At 39.6% G+C, this 15,638-nt stretch overlaps 1 protein-coding gene across 2 annotated transcripts in view; it reads right to left on the reverse strand.

Moving 5' to 3' along the window:
• Positions 1–15,638, reverse strand: part of PSMB2 (proteasome 20S subunit beta 2) — a 36,993-nt gene that overhangs the window by 13,237 nt on the left and 8,118 nt on the right. The gene's annotated exons all lie outside the window — the stretch shown is intronic.

Here is a 15,638-nt window from a genome sequence, read left to right on the forward strand (position 1 = left end):
GGCGTGAGGAAGCACCCTGCCGAGCGTGGACACAGAAAAGGAGAGGAATTGACAGTCTTCCTTTGGAGCCAGGCCAGCCTTTGCCACCTCTCAATGAACAGGACGATGCCGCTGTGAGTCAGGTGCCTCAGAGAACGATGCGGTTTCTTTTGCAATGTGCTGCACACCTTGGAACATTAAGCGTGTGACGCATAATCCCATCCCTCGTGGGTCGGGAATTTGGTAGGAGAGGCAGAACCACCAACGGGACAGAGGATTTAGCTAATGATGACAGTGTTTCAATAAACAGACTTCTAAACAGAGACAGTGCCTGCTCTTTCATTTAGTCCAGCCGATTGCCAAAGCTGCCTAAAATTCCATCTTTGGCACCGAGAATATTTCACAAAAATGCAGTTTACAGAGTTAGAAGGGATCTAAGGGCTCATCTAGTTTATCCAATGTCCCTCTCACAAATGTGGGGACTCGGGTTCAAAGAGGGGACAGTGACTTACCCTAAACCACAGGGCTAATTAGAGTCAGGACCAGAATTCAGGCTTTCTGATCCCAAGACTTGTGTGCTTTTCTAGGAAACGATGCTGCCTCCACAAAATGGAAATTAGTGTGAAAATATGATTCAATATGTAAATGTCAGTTTCATACTCAAACAGTTCAGAATGTACTATTTTGCATACCAGCATCTATTGTCCTCTATTTCATGTATTACATCTTATATGACCAATAATATTTTAAGTTTTAAAAGGGCAGGTTTAACGTCAGACCATTATGACTCCTCTAAAGGGTCTACAACTATGCAAGATATGTAGTAGGTACTAAATAAATAGATGCCAACACCTTAACTGCTTTGCCAATGCCCAGTTTTTCAACTTTGTTAATAAATAAAATGGATCCACTGCTATTTTCTTACACTGGTGCTCTGAACTCTGAATCAGGAGCTTGTTTCCAATAACCAACAGAATTTATTAGCTATCTCCTTTGGCTGGGTTTGGTGGTATAACTTTAAAATTTCAATGTCAATTTTGCCATTTTAATTAAAGAAAGACTTTGCACCTATACTGGAATTTCAATGTTCACTATTTAACACTTTTAAAAAATCTAAAAGATTTCGGCAGCTTCCAACTGTCCTTGTGACCAAGTACTTTTCCCAGCTTGAAGAGATTATGGTTCTATGGATGGGGATAGGGCTGGGCAGGGGAAGAACTACTTATCCCTAATGCCTAAGCAATACAGAATCATTTGCACCTTGATTTTAATCCTCTCTGACGGAGTCCTTTTTCAGGAAACTCATCAATCTCTTTTCCTAATAACAGTGGTGACTATGCCTTAAGCAAAAACATAGAGTTTACAAAAGGCCTCAACCAAATCCTGCAAGAGTTCTCCGAGACTGCACAGGATAATTATGAAATGAGTAAATGCCCCAACCAACTTCACTTTTGCATGTGGAATATGAATACATTATAAATTCAATAAATGTTATTGAGCATTTACTATGTGAGAAGCATTGTGCCAGGTGACAAAGATGGAAACCTGGATCTGGAAGGAGCTGAGAAGGTAGACTGGAGTAGGAAAGATTTCAGATGGAGGAAACAGCATATGTGAAGGTAAAGAAACATGGAGGAACATGGAATATTTGGGTATTGGTGAATATGGGACATGTATACTTAGTGAATTAGGTGATTTCAGTAAGAAGCAGAGAGGAAGTGGGATAACAGGAATTGAAACGATACTGTCACTGGCTTCCTAGACTAAAGAACATGAACTTCAGGGGAGTTCCCTGCTGGCCTAGTGATTAGGATTCTGGGCTTTCACTACTGTGGCCCAGGTCCAATCCCTGGTTGGGGAACTGAGATCCTGCAAGCCATGCGGCTCAGCCAAAAAAAAAAAAAGAATATGAACATCAGTATGTAAACCATGGAGAAACCAGTGAAAACTGCTCCCATTCCCATGACAATACAAGCCTTTTTCATGTGTTAGAAAATTGCAGAAGCAGTAGGGATGGAGGGGGAGATATGGAATATAAGATATATCAATATTTAGAAAGTAGAATAGATAGGAGTTAATGAATAGTAGAACAGAAGATGAGGGAAAAAGAGGAGTTAAGAGAATGTTTAATAAACGGAAAGGTGGAGGAGCAATGTAAAAAACTCAACTGAGGCCGAAAGAGGCTTAAGTTGAGCTGTTCAGAAGTAGCTGGAAAGAAAAAATAATGTATAGCTGAAATCATGAGACTGAATGAAGAGTCAGCCAGTTGGTAGGTTTTATTTATACAAACACACATTCCTAAGTTCACATGCGGAAGACAATAAAGGAAACAATTACAACAGGACACTATGGCAGAGGTATTCGTAGGTTGCCATGAGAGCACAAAGAAGCCCTCATGAGTGACGAACATATGTGGAGAAATACAGTTTCCCTGGAAAATGACAAATTGAGTTTTAACCAACAATTAAGAGTTAGCCTTTTGGGCTTCCCTGGTGGCGCAGTGGTTGAGAGTCCACCTGCCAATGCAGGGGACACGGGTTCGTGCCCCGGTCCGGGAAGATCCCACATGCCGCAGAGCGGCTGGGCCCGTGAGCCATGGCCGCTAAGCCTGTGCGTCCGGAGCCTGTGCTCCGCAACGGGAGAGGCCACAACAGTGAGAGGCCCGCGTACCGCAAAAAAAAAAAAACAGTTAGCCTTTGGAGATGTGGAAGTACATTCAGGGGAGAATGACCAGCAAAGTGCTGGAGTAGGCAAAGGCAGAGATACAAGAGAGAACACACAGCAGGTTAGGGGAAGTACAAGTAATTCAGTATGAAACAGAGAATGCCAATGAGAAAGGGGTGACAGGTAGGTCTGGAGACAAAGCAGAGGAATAAGTGAAAGAAGAGAGATGAAGCAGAGAGGCTAATTTCGAAGACTGTGTACACCTAAGTTGAAGAGAGCAGTTCTGGGAGCTGAGAAAAAACTGGCCTATTGCTCCTTCATGATCACAAGCTGGGACCAGTCCTGTTACCTACTGTTACCACTCAGAGGAAAAAAAGGAGGTACAATGTTGGAAGTTGAAAATAGTTTCCTCTTAATCTTGTGACGGAAAAAATAGTATGAGTTTAAACTGATCAGAATCAGAATACTAGACTGAGCTTCACCACAGAGAAGTTAAATTAAACTGACTGACTTTCCTCATTCTTTCCTGCTTCAGATACACTCATCTTCTGTTGCACTAAAACACAAACCAGCCCATGTTTATAAATTCTCACACTAAATTAAAAAATAAGGAAGCAAGTGTGCCTCAAGTGAAGCAAACCTTTTATTTCCAGAAGCCCAAGACAAAATAAAAGAAACTTACTCTGAAAATGAGACTGTCTAACCAAGCTTTCCCATTTCTTTTGTCTGCCTTAGTTCATTCTCTGAAAGTGTATTTGGCATACTCGTTTGATGCTGGCAGATGCAAAAGCATAATATAAACATTGTGTTCACTCTCCTTTAACAACGATTAGCTCGTGTTCAAATAATTTTGCTTAACACACTGGCAAAAATTCTTATAATGGATGATTTCTTGAACTTAAGCTCAGGAACATCACTGCATTTACAACCAACATTTTATTTTATTTTTATTTTTGGCCGCCCCGCGCAATTCCCTGACCAGGGACTGAACCTGTGCCCCTGGCAGTGAAAGTGCAGAGTCCTAACCACTGGACCACCAGGGAATTCCCACAACCAACATTTCAAACTTTAAAAGCAAAACACCTTTTAAATTATTATTTGAAAAACCTATGTTTTTAAAATGCCATTAAGTCAAAAGTTAGGCATGTGTTTTTGTGAAAAAAAATAATAAAGGCTCAAGGTCAAAAGTGGCTTTATCGCTTTACGGTTGTGCTACAAAAGACAGTCCACTTGGTCTTGAAGTCTCAAGTGCCCCATCTGAACGTGGAGGACAGTATTGCTTGCCTGATAGCTGTGAGGAATGAAAAGTACTCATCTGTGTTAAAGTTCCTAGAAGAAGGCCTAGGAAGTAGTAGGTGCCCAATAAATGTCAAATGAATCTGAATTTTAGAAGCAAAAAATTAAACATTGTGTATATCTCAATTTTTAGCAAAATTATATTTTAAAGTTACCCCACAATAATTATGAAATTTCTGTAAATTTTACTTTCTAAAACCATCACTAACCCGAAGTTTGAATGGTTCTTCTATGAAAGTTGTAATCTTCTCGTAATTAGAAGTTTAGAAATTTAATGAGTTGAAATGCAACAAGGCACAGATGCCTTATTATACCAACTAGTTAACACAGTATTTGTTTTCTACATTAACTTTACTTGCTAATCAAAAATACTGCTTTCTCCCAAACATCAAAATAAAATCGCTGATTGTGCAATAGTAAAACCAATAATACCATGTCCGCAACAAGGCCACCTGAATTTTTTTTCATGAGCTGGCAGTGTCCAGGGAAAATATAAGACTCCATATACCTTTAAGTCAGTTCTCAAAAAATTCAAGTGCAGAAGCCACACTCTGTACACCCCAAGGCATATGTATATTAAGTTGTACATGCTAAGCATGCCCATGAATATCTTTGTTTGGGGGGTATTTTTTTGTTTTTTTTTTGTGGGGGGGAGTTTGGCTATGCCACTCGGCTTACGGGATCTCAGTTCCCCAACCAGGGACTGAACCTGGGCCACCAGAGTGAAAGCCCGGAATCCTAACCATTAGGCCACCAGGGAACTCACACCCATGAATATCTTTGCATGTTGAACATCTGAGCTGATTCATCTCCCTGAGTTAAGAAGTAAGTCTGCTGCTAAAGACTATTTAGGACTATATATAATTGTATATGTTTTCAGATGTCCATAGCAACTAGGAAATCCTGGGGAAAAGACTATTTAGAAGCCCTTCTAGGGACTTCCCTGGCGGTCCAATGGTTAGGACTCTGTGCTCCCAATGCAGGGGGCACAGGTTCAATCCCTGGTCGGGGAACTAAGATCCCGCATGCTACACAGTGCAGCCTAAAAAAAAAAAGCCCTTCTATTAGAACACAGTGCTCCCCATTAGCAGCCTAGGTCCAACACAAGTTACCCCTACCTCTTCAATGGACATGAAAGCTCCACATTGGTCTCCCTGCTTTCTTCTACTTTCCCTAAATGCTCTACCAAAGAGTAGCCAATGATCTAACCAAATCTCATCTGATCATGTTAACCCCCTCTTAGCCAACAAGCTTCCAGAGAGGCCCATTGCTTTTAGCACAATGCTTTTTCATCAAAGTCCTCGTAACACGGACTACCTCTCTAGTTTCAATCTCTTACCATTCCCCTAAAACCCTGAGCCATATTTAACAAACTACTTTAGACTATGGATTTTGTATATGTGTTTATAGTAAAAACTATATAAGGCTATTTATTTCTATTTGTTTTCCCATCAATAGAGCCCTACTTTGTATTCTGTACTCCACTAGTTAAAACAGATAAAAAATTAGGAATAGGAGGTTCAGAGAACTATTTGTGCCTGCCCCAAACATCATTAGAAAATCACTGTGCCTAACCTAACCTGCTCTCTCACACTCCTTCAGGTCTGCGCCTCCAGTTTTCCTTTCTGTTTCATCTTTGCTTTAATGACAGCTGGTCCTTCAAAGCTCAAGTTAGGCTCTATTCGCAGAGCAACTACCTGTAAGGCTACTGCAGTACTTGTCACTCTGCAGTACAGTTGACTATTTACTTCTCTATTGCCCCATCTGAAGGCACACACTGAGCTCTGCACCTCTGTTTCCTCAGCCCCAAGGACAATGCAGGCTGTAGATTTGTTGAATGGATGGCTATCAGCACCTATGGAACTTCTCAGCTGTACAAAACTGTACAAATTAGGAGGCATCAGAAAGGGAAATGTGGAATTCTGGCAGGGCATTTCAGTTTATAAGGATTCAGAGATTATTTCCTCTCCCTTCCCTTTTTCTTTCCAATCTAGTTCATGCTATCTGCTCTACTGTCTACACTCAAAAATAATGGTAAATCTGAACTTTTTTTCATTTTTAGCTCTTAAAAAATGTGTTACGCTTTCCTACCCCTTTACTCTTCCGTTTTATTCTCTTAAACTTTTTTGGTGGAACAACACACTCACATAAAAGTATATAAAATACACATGTACAGCTTAATGAATAAACTGAACATACATTTAACTACAACCAAGGTCAAGACACAGAACAGTCAACTATTTCTCCCTCCAGAGGCTTTCCATTCCCCTTCATTTTAGATAACTGTGGGAGAGAATAAAGAAAACCTCAGTTTTTTGGATCAGCCCCTGAATTCATATCTCTGCGTGATCCTGGGCTATGGCAGGTAAAGAGAAGCACTAAGATGCCAGGGTACATGTGTATTTCTATCTGTGAGTATGTGTGAGGGCATGCCCCCACAGGCCAAGGCACTGGTTTAAAGCAATCTTGAAAGGTAGGGTAAATCTACACTTCTAATGGTAAACACTCTGCTGCTTACAGCTTAAACCAAACCTTAACAGGAAACCACATAATTGTCAAGACACAAGTTTCAAAACAACACAAATTTAAGACCAATTACCTGTATTTGCTTCATTCCCATTGTGGATAGGAAAGATGCTTTAAGTGAAAAGTTGGCATTATGGGGTCACACAACCCCAGCCACCCAATAGGCTCATTCCATTCAACCAGAAGAGGGGTTCTCTAGGCTCACAGCAGGCATACAACAGGGTAGCACATATATGCTCTCTGAGTGAGAAAGCAACACCTTCTCACATACAACCCCCTGGAGAGAGATGGGGAAGGGGAGCGGGGAGGGCTTTACACCTGCTAACTCCTCACTCTATCAGCGCCAGGACTGGGAAAAACAGCACATATTTTAAAAAAAGAAAAAAGGTTTCCTGATAAAGCCAGTAACTTTTTTTTTTTTTTTTTGGCTCACGGGCCCAGCTGCTCCGCGGCATGCGGGATCCTCCCGGACCGGGGCACGAACCGGCGTCCCCTGCATCAGCAGGCGGACTCCCAACCATTGCGCCACCAGGGAAGCCCCAAAGCCAGTAACTTTTAAAGAAGGATGTTCTTAAGCCATTTTTTTCTAGGAGACTAGTAAGTGTAATGACTCAACATCCAAGTCTTTGTCTCCTTAATGGAATGAGTCAAGCCCTAATGACTGTATAAGCAAACTGCTTAAAAGGGCAGGTGTCAGAATTCTTCTTCTTCTTGGCAGAAAAACACTATAAGCACAAAGTGTTGTCATACTAATTAAGGCATCTCAACTTCAAGGCACATCTGTCCCTGGGCCTTTGGATAATCAAAATGACCACTAAAAATAGAACAGTGGTATCTCCAATGGGGCAGATATGAGCCACTCCCAATCCTAAGAGATTCCAGTGAGATGTGACCTGGGATGCACATGTCTTACAATACCATTGAATGTCCATCTATATGTAGCCATATGTTTTAAGTTTTTACTTTATGTTCTATTAAGGTTAGTAGACAAAAGTAATTAACAGACATTTAACTCTTGGCCCATAGTGAAAATCCAGCTAGCTGACTAGCTAACTGAGGTCTGGCAGGGAAGAAAACTGCTCTCCAGGTCTAAAAACAACACTGCTTGCATTGAAACTCCCTGAGTTTCATGATGAACATCTTGGTATTTTTTTTCAATTTCCTCATCACCAAAAGTAAGCCAGCTCTGTCTGTCAAGATGCCCAGGCTGCATGGCAGCAGTGTCAAAGGCTGCCATTTGCTTCAAGGCACTGCCATATGCAGGAGCACAACATTGTGTCTCTGGAAAATAAACACATCTGCCTTTGCCAGTGTCCTCCCACTGTGCCACCCATCTGGAGCAGGTGAGCTGGAAGACAAGCCTGGGCATGGGTGAGACGGGGGTGAGCAGGGGAGATGAGGCCTCAAGAGAGATGGCACATGGAGGAAGAAGGCAGTGCTGTGTCATGTCACATCCTGCTAACCACGTTTGCCAAAGCTTGTGAAATTACCCTTGTTAGTGATATTTTAATCACATGTAACAAATGGTTGGTTGTTTTTAGGGGACAAGACCTGCAAAGTCAAGGTTCCACCTGGGCCATCTGTTCACAAGGTCACATGACCTCACTGATACCAATAAACAGATATCTTTAGGCCAGCCACCAAAGGCACGAGGACAATATTGTCCTTTGAATAGAAGGCTCAAAGCAACAGGGTTCTTCTAGGACAGGACCACACAATACCTGCCTAATATTAACCAGACCAAACACACTCAAATTCAGGCCAGAGTGCTGAGACGAGTCATGTCTGGAAATGACTGATACCTGAAATTCTCTCCTTTATATTCTTTCCCTTTCACTGAAAAAAATAAATTCAAGTCAGGTTACGGTCCTGACATCAGATTTTTTTTTTTTTAAATTGAAGTATAGTTTTGATTTACAAGATTGTATTCATTTCAGGTATACAGCAAAGTGATTCAGCTATATATATATTTTTCAGATTGTTTTTCATCATAGGTTATTACAAGATCTTGAATATAGTTCCCTGTGTTATATAGTAAATCCTTGTTCCTTATCTGTTCTATGTAGAGTAGTTTATGTCTGTTAATCCCATACTTCTAATTTAACCCCCACTCGTCCCCTTCTCCTTTGGTAACCATAGTTTTCTAGGTCTGTGAGTCTGTTTCTATTTTGTATATAGGTTCATTTGTATTATTTTTTTAGATTCCACATATAAATGATATCATAAAATATTTGTCTTTCTCCACCTGACTTACTTCACTTAATATGATATTCTCTAGGTCCATCATTGTTGCTGTGAATGGCATTATTTCATTGTTTTTTTACGGTTGAGTAATATTCCACTGTGTATATATACCACATCTTCTTAAACCAGTTGTCTGTTGATGGGCACTTGGGCTGTTTCCATGTTTTGGCTGTCGTAAATAGTGCTGCTATGAATATCGGGGTACATGTATCTTTTCGAATTAGAGCTTTTGCCTTTTCTGGAAATATGCCCAGGAGTGGGATTGCTGGATCACATGGCAACTCTATTTTTAATTTTTTAAGGAACCTCCATAGTGTTTTCCATAGTGTCTGCACCAATTTACATTCCCACCAACAGTGTACAAGGGTTCCCTTTTCTCCACACGCTCTCCAGCATTTATTATTTGTAGACTTTTTACTTTTATTTTTTTTATGGTACGTGGGCCTCTCAGTGTTGTGGCCTCTCCCGTTGCGGAGCACAGGCTCCGCATGCGCAGGCTCAGCAGCCATGGCTCACAGGCCCAGCCGCTCCACGGCATGTGGGATCTTCCCGGACCGGGGCACGAACCCGTGTCCCCTGTATCCGCAGGTGGACTCTCAACCACTACGCCACCAGAGAAGCCCTTGTAGACTTTTTGATGATAGCCATTCTGACTGGTGTGAGGTGATACCTCATTATAGTTTTGATTTGCATTTCTCTAATAATTAACAATGTTGAGGGCTTCCCTGGTGGCACAGTAGTTGAGAATCTGCCTGCCAATGCAGGGGACACAGGTTCAAGCCCTGGTCTGGGAAGATCCCACATGTCGAGGAGCAAGTAAGTCCGTGCACCACAACTACTGAGCCTGTGCTCTAGAGCCCGCGAGCCACAACTACTGAGCCCGTGTGCTGCAACTACTGAAGCACGTGTGCCCAGAGCCTGTGCTCCACAACAAGAGAAGCCACCACAATGAGAAGCCCATGCACCACAACCAAGAGTAGCCCCCGCTCGCCTCAATTAGAGAAGCCCGTCCGCAGCAACAAAGACCCAACACAGCCAAAATTAAATAAATACAATAAATAAATTTATAACACACAAACAAACGAAAAAACAATGTTGAGCATCTTTTCATGTGCCTGTTGGTCATCTGTATGTCTTCTCTGGAGAAATGTCTATTTAAGTCTTCTGCCCACTTTTTAATTGGGTTGTTTGTTTTTGTGATATTGAGTTTTATGAGCTGTTAGTATATTTTGGCTATTAACCCCTTGTCAGTAGCATCATTTGTAAATATTTTCTCCCATTCCGTACTTTGTCTTTTTGTTTTGTTGACAGTTTCCTTCACTGTGCAAAAGCTTTTAAGTTTGATTAGGTCCCATTTCTTTATTTTTTCTTTTATTTCTTTTGCCTTGGGAGACTGACCTAAGAAAATATTGCCACAATTTATGTCCAAGAATGTTTTGCTTATGTTCTCTTAGAGGAGTTTTATGGTGGCATGTCCTGTATTTAGGTCTTTAAACCATTTTGAGTTTATTTTTGTACGTGGTGAGAGGGAGTGTTCTAATTTCACTGACGTACATGTAACTGTCCAGCTTTCCCAATACCACTTGCTAAAGATTGTCTTTTCTCCATTGTATATTCTTGCCTCCTTTGTCATTGATTAATTGACCATAGGTATGTGGGTTTATTTCTGGCTCTCTATTCTGTTCCATTGATCTATATGTCTGTTTTTGTGCCAATACCACGTTGTTTTGATTACTGTAGCTTTGTAGTATTTGACATCAGATCTTTAAATCATGCTATTTGCGAGCTGGAAGAAACCATAAAAATTACCCATATGCTTTTTCTCCCAAGGTTTTTCATCTAGCTCATGGGAGAGCTAGTGCTATACCTCCTGCAGCAATTATACTAGTTTTCAAACTTCAGTAGGAAAGGGACAGAGAAGTCACTTTTTCAAATAAAACCTTACATGGAATTCCTATATATAAACTAGATAAAAGTTGGGAATGCTCTGGTGGTCCAGTGGTTAGGACTCGGTGTTTTCACTGCCAGAGCCCGGGTTCAATACATGGCCAGGGAACTAAGATCCCACAAGTCATGCGGCATGGCCAAACAAGAAAAAAACAAAGAAAAAAAATTAAAATAGATAGAAGTTGAGCTGATCTATATGAAACAGAGCTAAAGTTTCATTACACTGGTCTTCCTTGGTGAGTTTCCTGAGGCAGCTTCATGTAATAAAGTTTGAAAACCACCATACCAGGCTGGATGATATTTTTCCAACATTATTTCTATTGTTTGCTTGCTAAACATTTACAGGTATAGCCCCATAAGAAGATAAATTACCAAAGGCTCATCAAGCACTTCAGAAAAGGTTTTCTGAAAACACTTTGGCCAGTGAATAGCAGTATAGTAAAGCCCTGAAGATTACACACCATGGAGGCCAGCATTCTACCCTAAGTCTTGTCACAAACTCTGCGTTCCCCAAGTATATCAAATCCGGCTGGTTCATCTCTCAGTTCCCACATATGTAAAACGGAGATCTCCATGGATAATAACAGATAATTTTAGGGCATTCATATGGACTACACCAAATGTGCCACATAATTCATTTCAAGCAAGAAATAGCTCCATAATTCATCACTCTCCCTTCTGTAGTCCATTAATCAAATCATAAGAAGTTAAACAAACATCATGCAAACTATGCCTGTAAGTCATTACAAATTTTTCAAAATGATCCTGTTAAAAATCTAGCAGTTCCTTAATGATGGAGTCATTTATTAAATACTTATTATTTTTCAGGGAGTTACCATTCACTCATTCAAAATATATTTTATTAAATTTATTAAACCAATGGCATATATAATTTGCCACAACTGATCACTCCTTCCTTCTTAACAGATGAAGAAAGTGAGGCTCAGGAAACATAAGTAACTTATTCAAGATTACACAAGCTAGTACATACCAGAGAAGAGACCAGAACTTTGGTAGATCTGACTCCAAAATCCATGCTCAAAGAAGCCTCATAAGCATTTAAGATTGGGGGAAAGGGCTTCCCTGGTGGCGCAGTGGTTGAGAGTCCACCTGCCGATGCAGGGGACACGGGTTCGTGCCCTGGTCCGGGAAGATCCCACATGCCGTGGAGCAGCTAGGCCCATGAGCCATGGCCGCTGAGCCTGCACGTCTGGAGCCTGTGCTCCGCGACGGGAGAGGCCACAACAGTGAGAGGCCCACATACCACAAAAAAAAAAAAAAAAAAAAAAAAAAAAAAGATGGGGGCAAAAAATATTTGAAATTGGGGAGTCAAACCTATAGCAAAATCCTAATAAGCCCTTTCTCGTTCGTTGGGGTCTAACCAGGAGCAGACCAACTTAATTGTACACATGCGTCTAAATAAAAACTAAGAAGGCTCTTGATTTTTTCCTCCAATCTGTGTGTCTTTTTCATCTTCTCCTGCTGATTTCATATCTTTAATTCTTACATGAAGAAGTAACACCTATTCATTAAGAATACTTTAATAAAATTCCCTTCCAGTGTATAAATGCACAATAACATTTTCAATGGTATATGTGGACCTAACTGGATGACATTTATTCAGCAAACATTTATTGAACACCTACCATGGGCACATATTTATACCTTAACTATATAATCCTATGTGGAAATCTTGACTTTTTAGTAGAACTGAACATTTCATGCCTCCCCAAATGAACAAGCACACTTGTACATTAGTCCAGTAACTAATAAAGGAGATAGTATGAAACAGTATGGTATTTGAAGTTAAGAGTCTTACTTCAGCCTTTTATAGATGATATATGTGCCTCTGGTATACTTGGACACGTAAGAGAAATATTCCTCTCGTATACTTGGACACATAAGAGAAATATTTAACCCTTCTATTAACCAGTCTTAGCATCTCTGTAAGCAAAATGGGACTAACTCATCTTATGGTATCATAAGAAGCATTAAATAAGGTCCCATATACGGTTATCTAGGATAGCACTGTCCAAGAAAACTTTCTCTGATGATGAAAATGCTCTATATCTGTAATGTCCAATATGGTAGCCATTAGCCACATGTGGCTATTGAGCACTTGAAATGTGGCTAATGTGACGGAGGAACCAAAGTTTTTTAAAGAAACAAAAATTTACTTCTCTTTCAAAGTCCAGGAGACTCTCACCTAGGAACTGAATTTTAAATTAAATTGAAATAAAATTTTTTATTGAAACATAGTTGATTTACAATATTATATTAGTTTCAGGTATCTAACACAGGGATTCAATATTTTTATACATTATACTCCATTTAAAGTTATTACAAAATAATGGCTATACTTCCCTGTGCTGTACAATATATCCTTGTCGCTCATTTATTTTATACATTGTAGTCTGTATCTCTTAATCCCATACTTCTATCTTGCCTCTCCTCTCTTCCCTCTCCCCACTGGTAAGCACTAGTTTGTTCTCTGTATCTGTGAATCTGTTTCTGTTTTGTTATATACATTTGTTTTATTTTTTAGATTCCACATATAAATGATAAGAGTACTTGTCTTTCTCTGACTTATTTCACTAAGCTTAGTACCCTCTAGGTCCGTCCACATTGTTGCAAATGGCAGAATTTCATTCTTTTTTATGGCTGAGTAATATTCCATTGTGTGTGTGTGTGTGTGTGTGTGTGTGTGTGTGTGTGAGTGTGTGTGTGTGTATACCATATCTTTTTTATCCATTCATCAATTGATAATTTTAATTATTTTAAATTTAATTAGCCACATATGACTAGTGGCTACCGTACTGGACTGCGTCAATCTAGAAAGAAGCCTAGCACATAATAGATGGTCAATGTTGGTTTATTTCTATTTTCCTTATCAATACCAGTATCCCACTCTTTACCAGCAAATCAGTTCAACTAAAATAGCACAACAATCTCCAATAGAAAAATAACTTATAGCTATTAAATTGTTTCTTTGACCAAACAGTAAGAGCAGCATAAAAACAAAAGTGAATGTATTAATTAGGTCTATGTGCCATACACTGTGCTAACAACTTTGCATGATTACCTCATTTAATCTTTATAATAACTCTATGAAGTAGGTGCCATTATTTTATAAGTAGGGAAATTAAGCTTAGAATTTGTCCAAAGACACATAGCTAGCAAGTCAGTGGGCAAAGATTTAAACCCAGGCAGTGTAATTCCAGACACTGTGTTTAACCAACAAGCTAAACCACCTACATCTTAAAGAACCAATTTACAAAAAATTGGCAAACAGCACAGTACACAGCAAACCGGAAATCAAACAATTTGAGCTACAGACACAAAGTTACACATGCTAACTGGCTGACTTAAAGTAAGTCTCATGTGCCAACTGGTGTGACTATACAAACGTACCAAATCTAGTGACTTTTTAGTTATTAGGAAGACTGAAAAACTACCATCACCTCTCTCCCCATAATAAAATGACTGAAATATGAAATAGTATTTTAGAACTAACAATCTATTTTGACTGGAGGGTGGGGGAGCAGGGATTGGACCTAGAAGCACAAGGCAGAGGTAATCAATATTTACAAGAGCCCCATGTCACTGTCTACAAGGGATATTTATTTGTTAAGACATCAAACATTCCTGCTAGGAGATTAACCGGATTCACTACATTTGCATGAAGCACATTGCCACTCTTATCTCAATTCTAAAAGAAGCTTAACTCACTTATGTCTGTAGCATTTAAGACAAGTGTTTATTGTGCCCAAAGCTAGAATTCTTATTCCAATTCTGCTTGACAAGTCAGAGGAATATTTTACCCAACAAGGCACAGCACACTCTTTACTGAATACCACAGGAAATTCTAAGTGGCAGGAAAGGTCATATGTGATTCATTTTCCTCTCTGGTGGAGAAATGAACAAAAAAAGCCACTGACTTTTCACCCAGATCAAAACAATGCATGTAAATTTGTCTCCTCTCCCCTACCCATCATGTTTCTAGCTTCTCTTCAAACTTCATAATCCTTCATATTGCACAAACCCCTTGGTCAAAGACAGAAAAAGAGATCCTATTTATTGAAGATAACTAATGAGAACCTACTGTATAGTTCAGGGAACTTGACTCAATGCTCTGTGGTGACCTAAATGGGAAGGAAATCCAAAAAAGAGAGGATATATGTATATGTATAGCTGATTCACTTTGCTGTACAGTAGAAACTACAACAACATTGTAAAGCAACTATACTCCAATAAAAATTAATTTTAAAAAAGAGATTCTATTTATTGAGTTCTCAATTCAGCATTATTAGGCACTAGAAAATAAACTGCTTTAAAGATCTGTAAAAAATAACTAAAATAAACCAAAAGCCTGTACTTGTTTTGATTTCTGTCATAACTCAGCTTAATCAAGTCCAAATGGAAAAAAAAAAAAAAAAAAACCTATGTTCTAGAAATATTACTGAAAAACCAAGGAGCTGTCAAGGCAGAGCAGGCAAGTAATTATGGCCCCATTAGTGTAGCTTTTGCCTGACCTGCTGTGTGACCTGGAGCTAATCCCTTTGCCACTTTACGCTTTTCATTCCGTATCATTGATAGAGAATTAACTGCTATATATCTCAGCGGACTAGTGAGTAGATTAAATTATTAAGCAAAATGCTTTGGGCAAAAGTCATATGAATGTTAAATATTATGATTTACAAGCATTCATTTTCCTAGCACTCCTACGGGGTTAGGAAGTTATCTCGATTTCATAGATGAGTAAACAGGCACAGGGGGTAAGGCCACATGGTAAAGCTCCGTTTACAAAGTCCCTGTGGGAAGGGAATACACACCTTTAGCAATCATACGAACGTTCTTAGCACATCCTATACAATCTTTAATACAGTCAAGCCTTTTTTTCCCCTTTCTTTCTTTTTTCATTCAATCCTTAACTTAATGTTGCATCTTTTAACATGCTGTCAATGGAACAGTGACAGCTCTAA

The sequence above is a fragment of the Phocoena phocoena genome, chromosome 1, assembly GCF_963924675.1.
Source record: "Phocoena phocoena chromosome 1, mPhoPho1.1, whole genome shotgun sequence".
Lineage (NCBI taxonomy): Eukaryota > Metazoa > Chordata > Mammalia > Artiodactyla > Phocoenidae > Phocoena > Phocoena phocoena.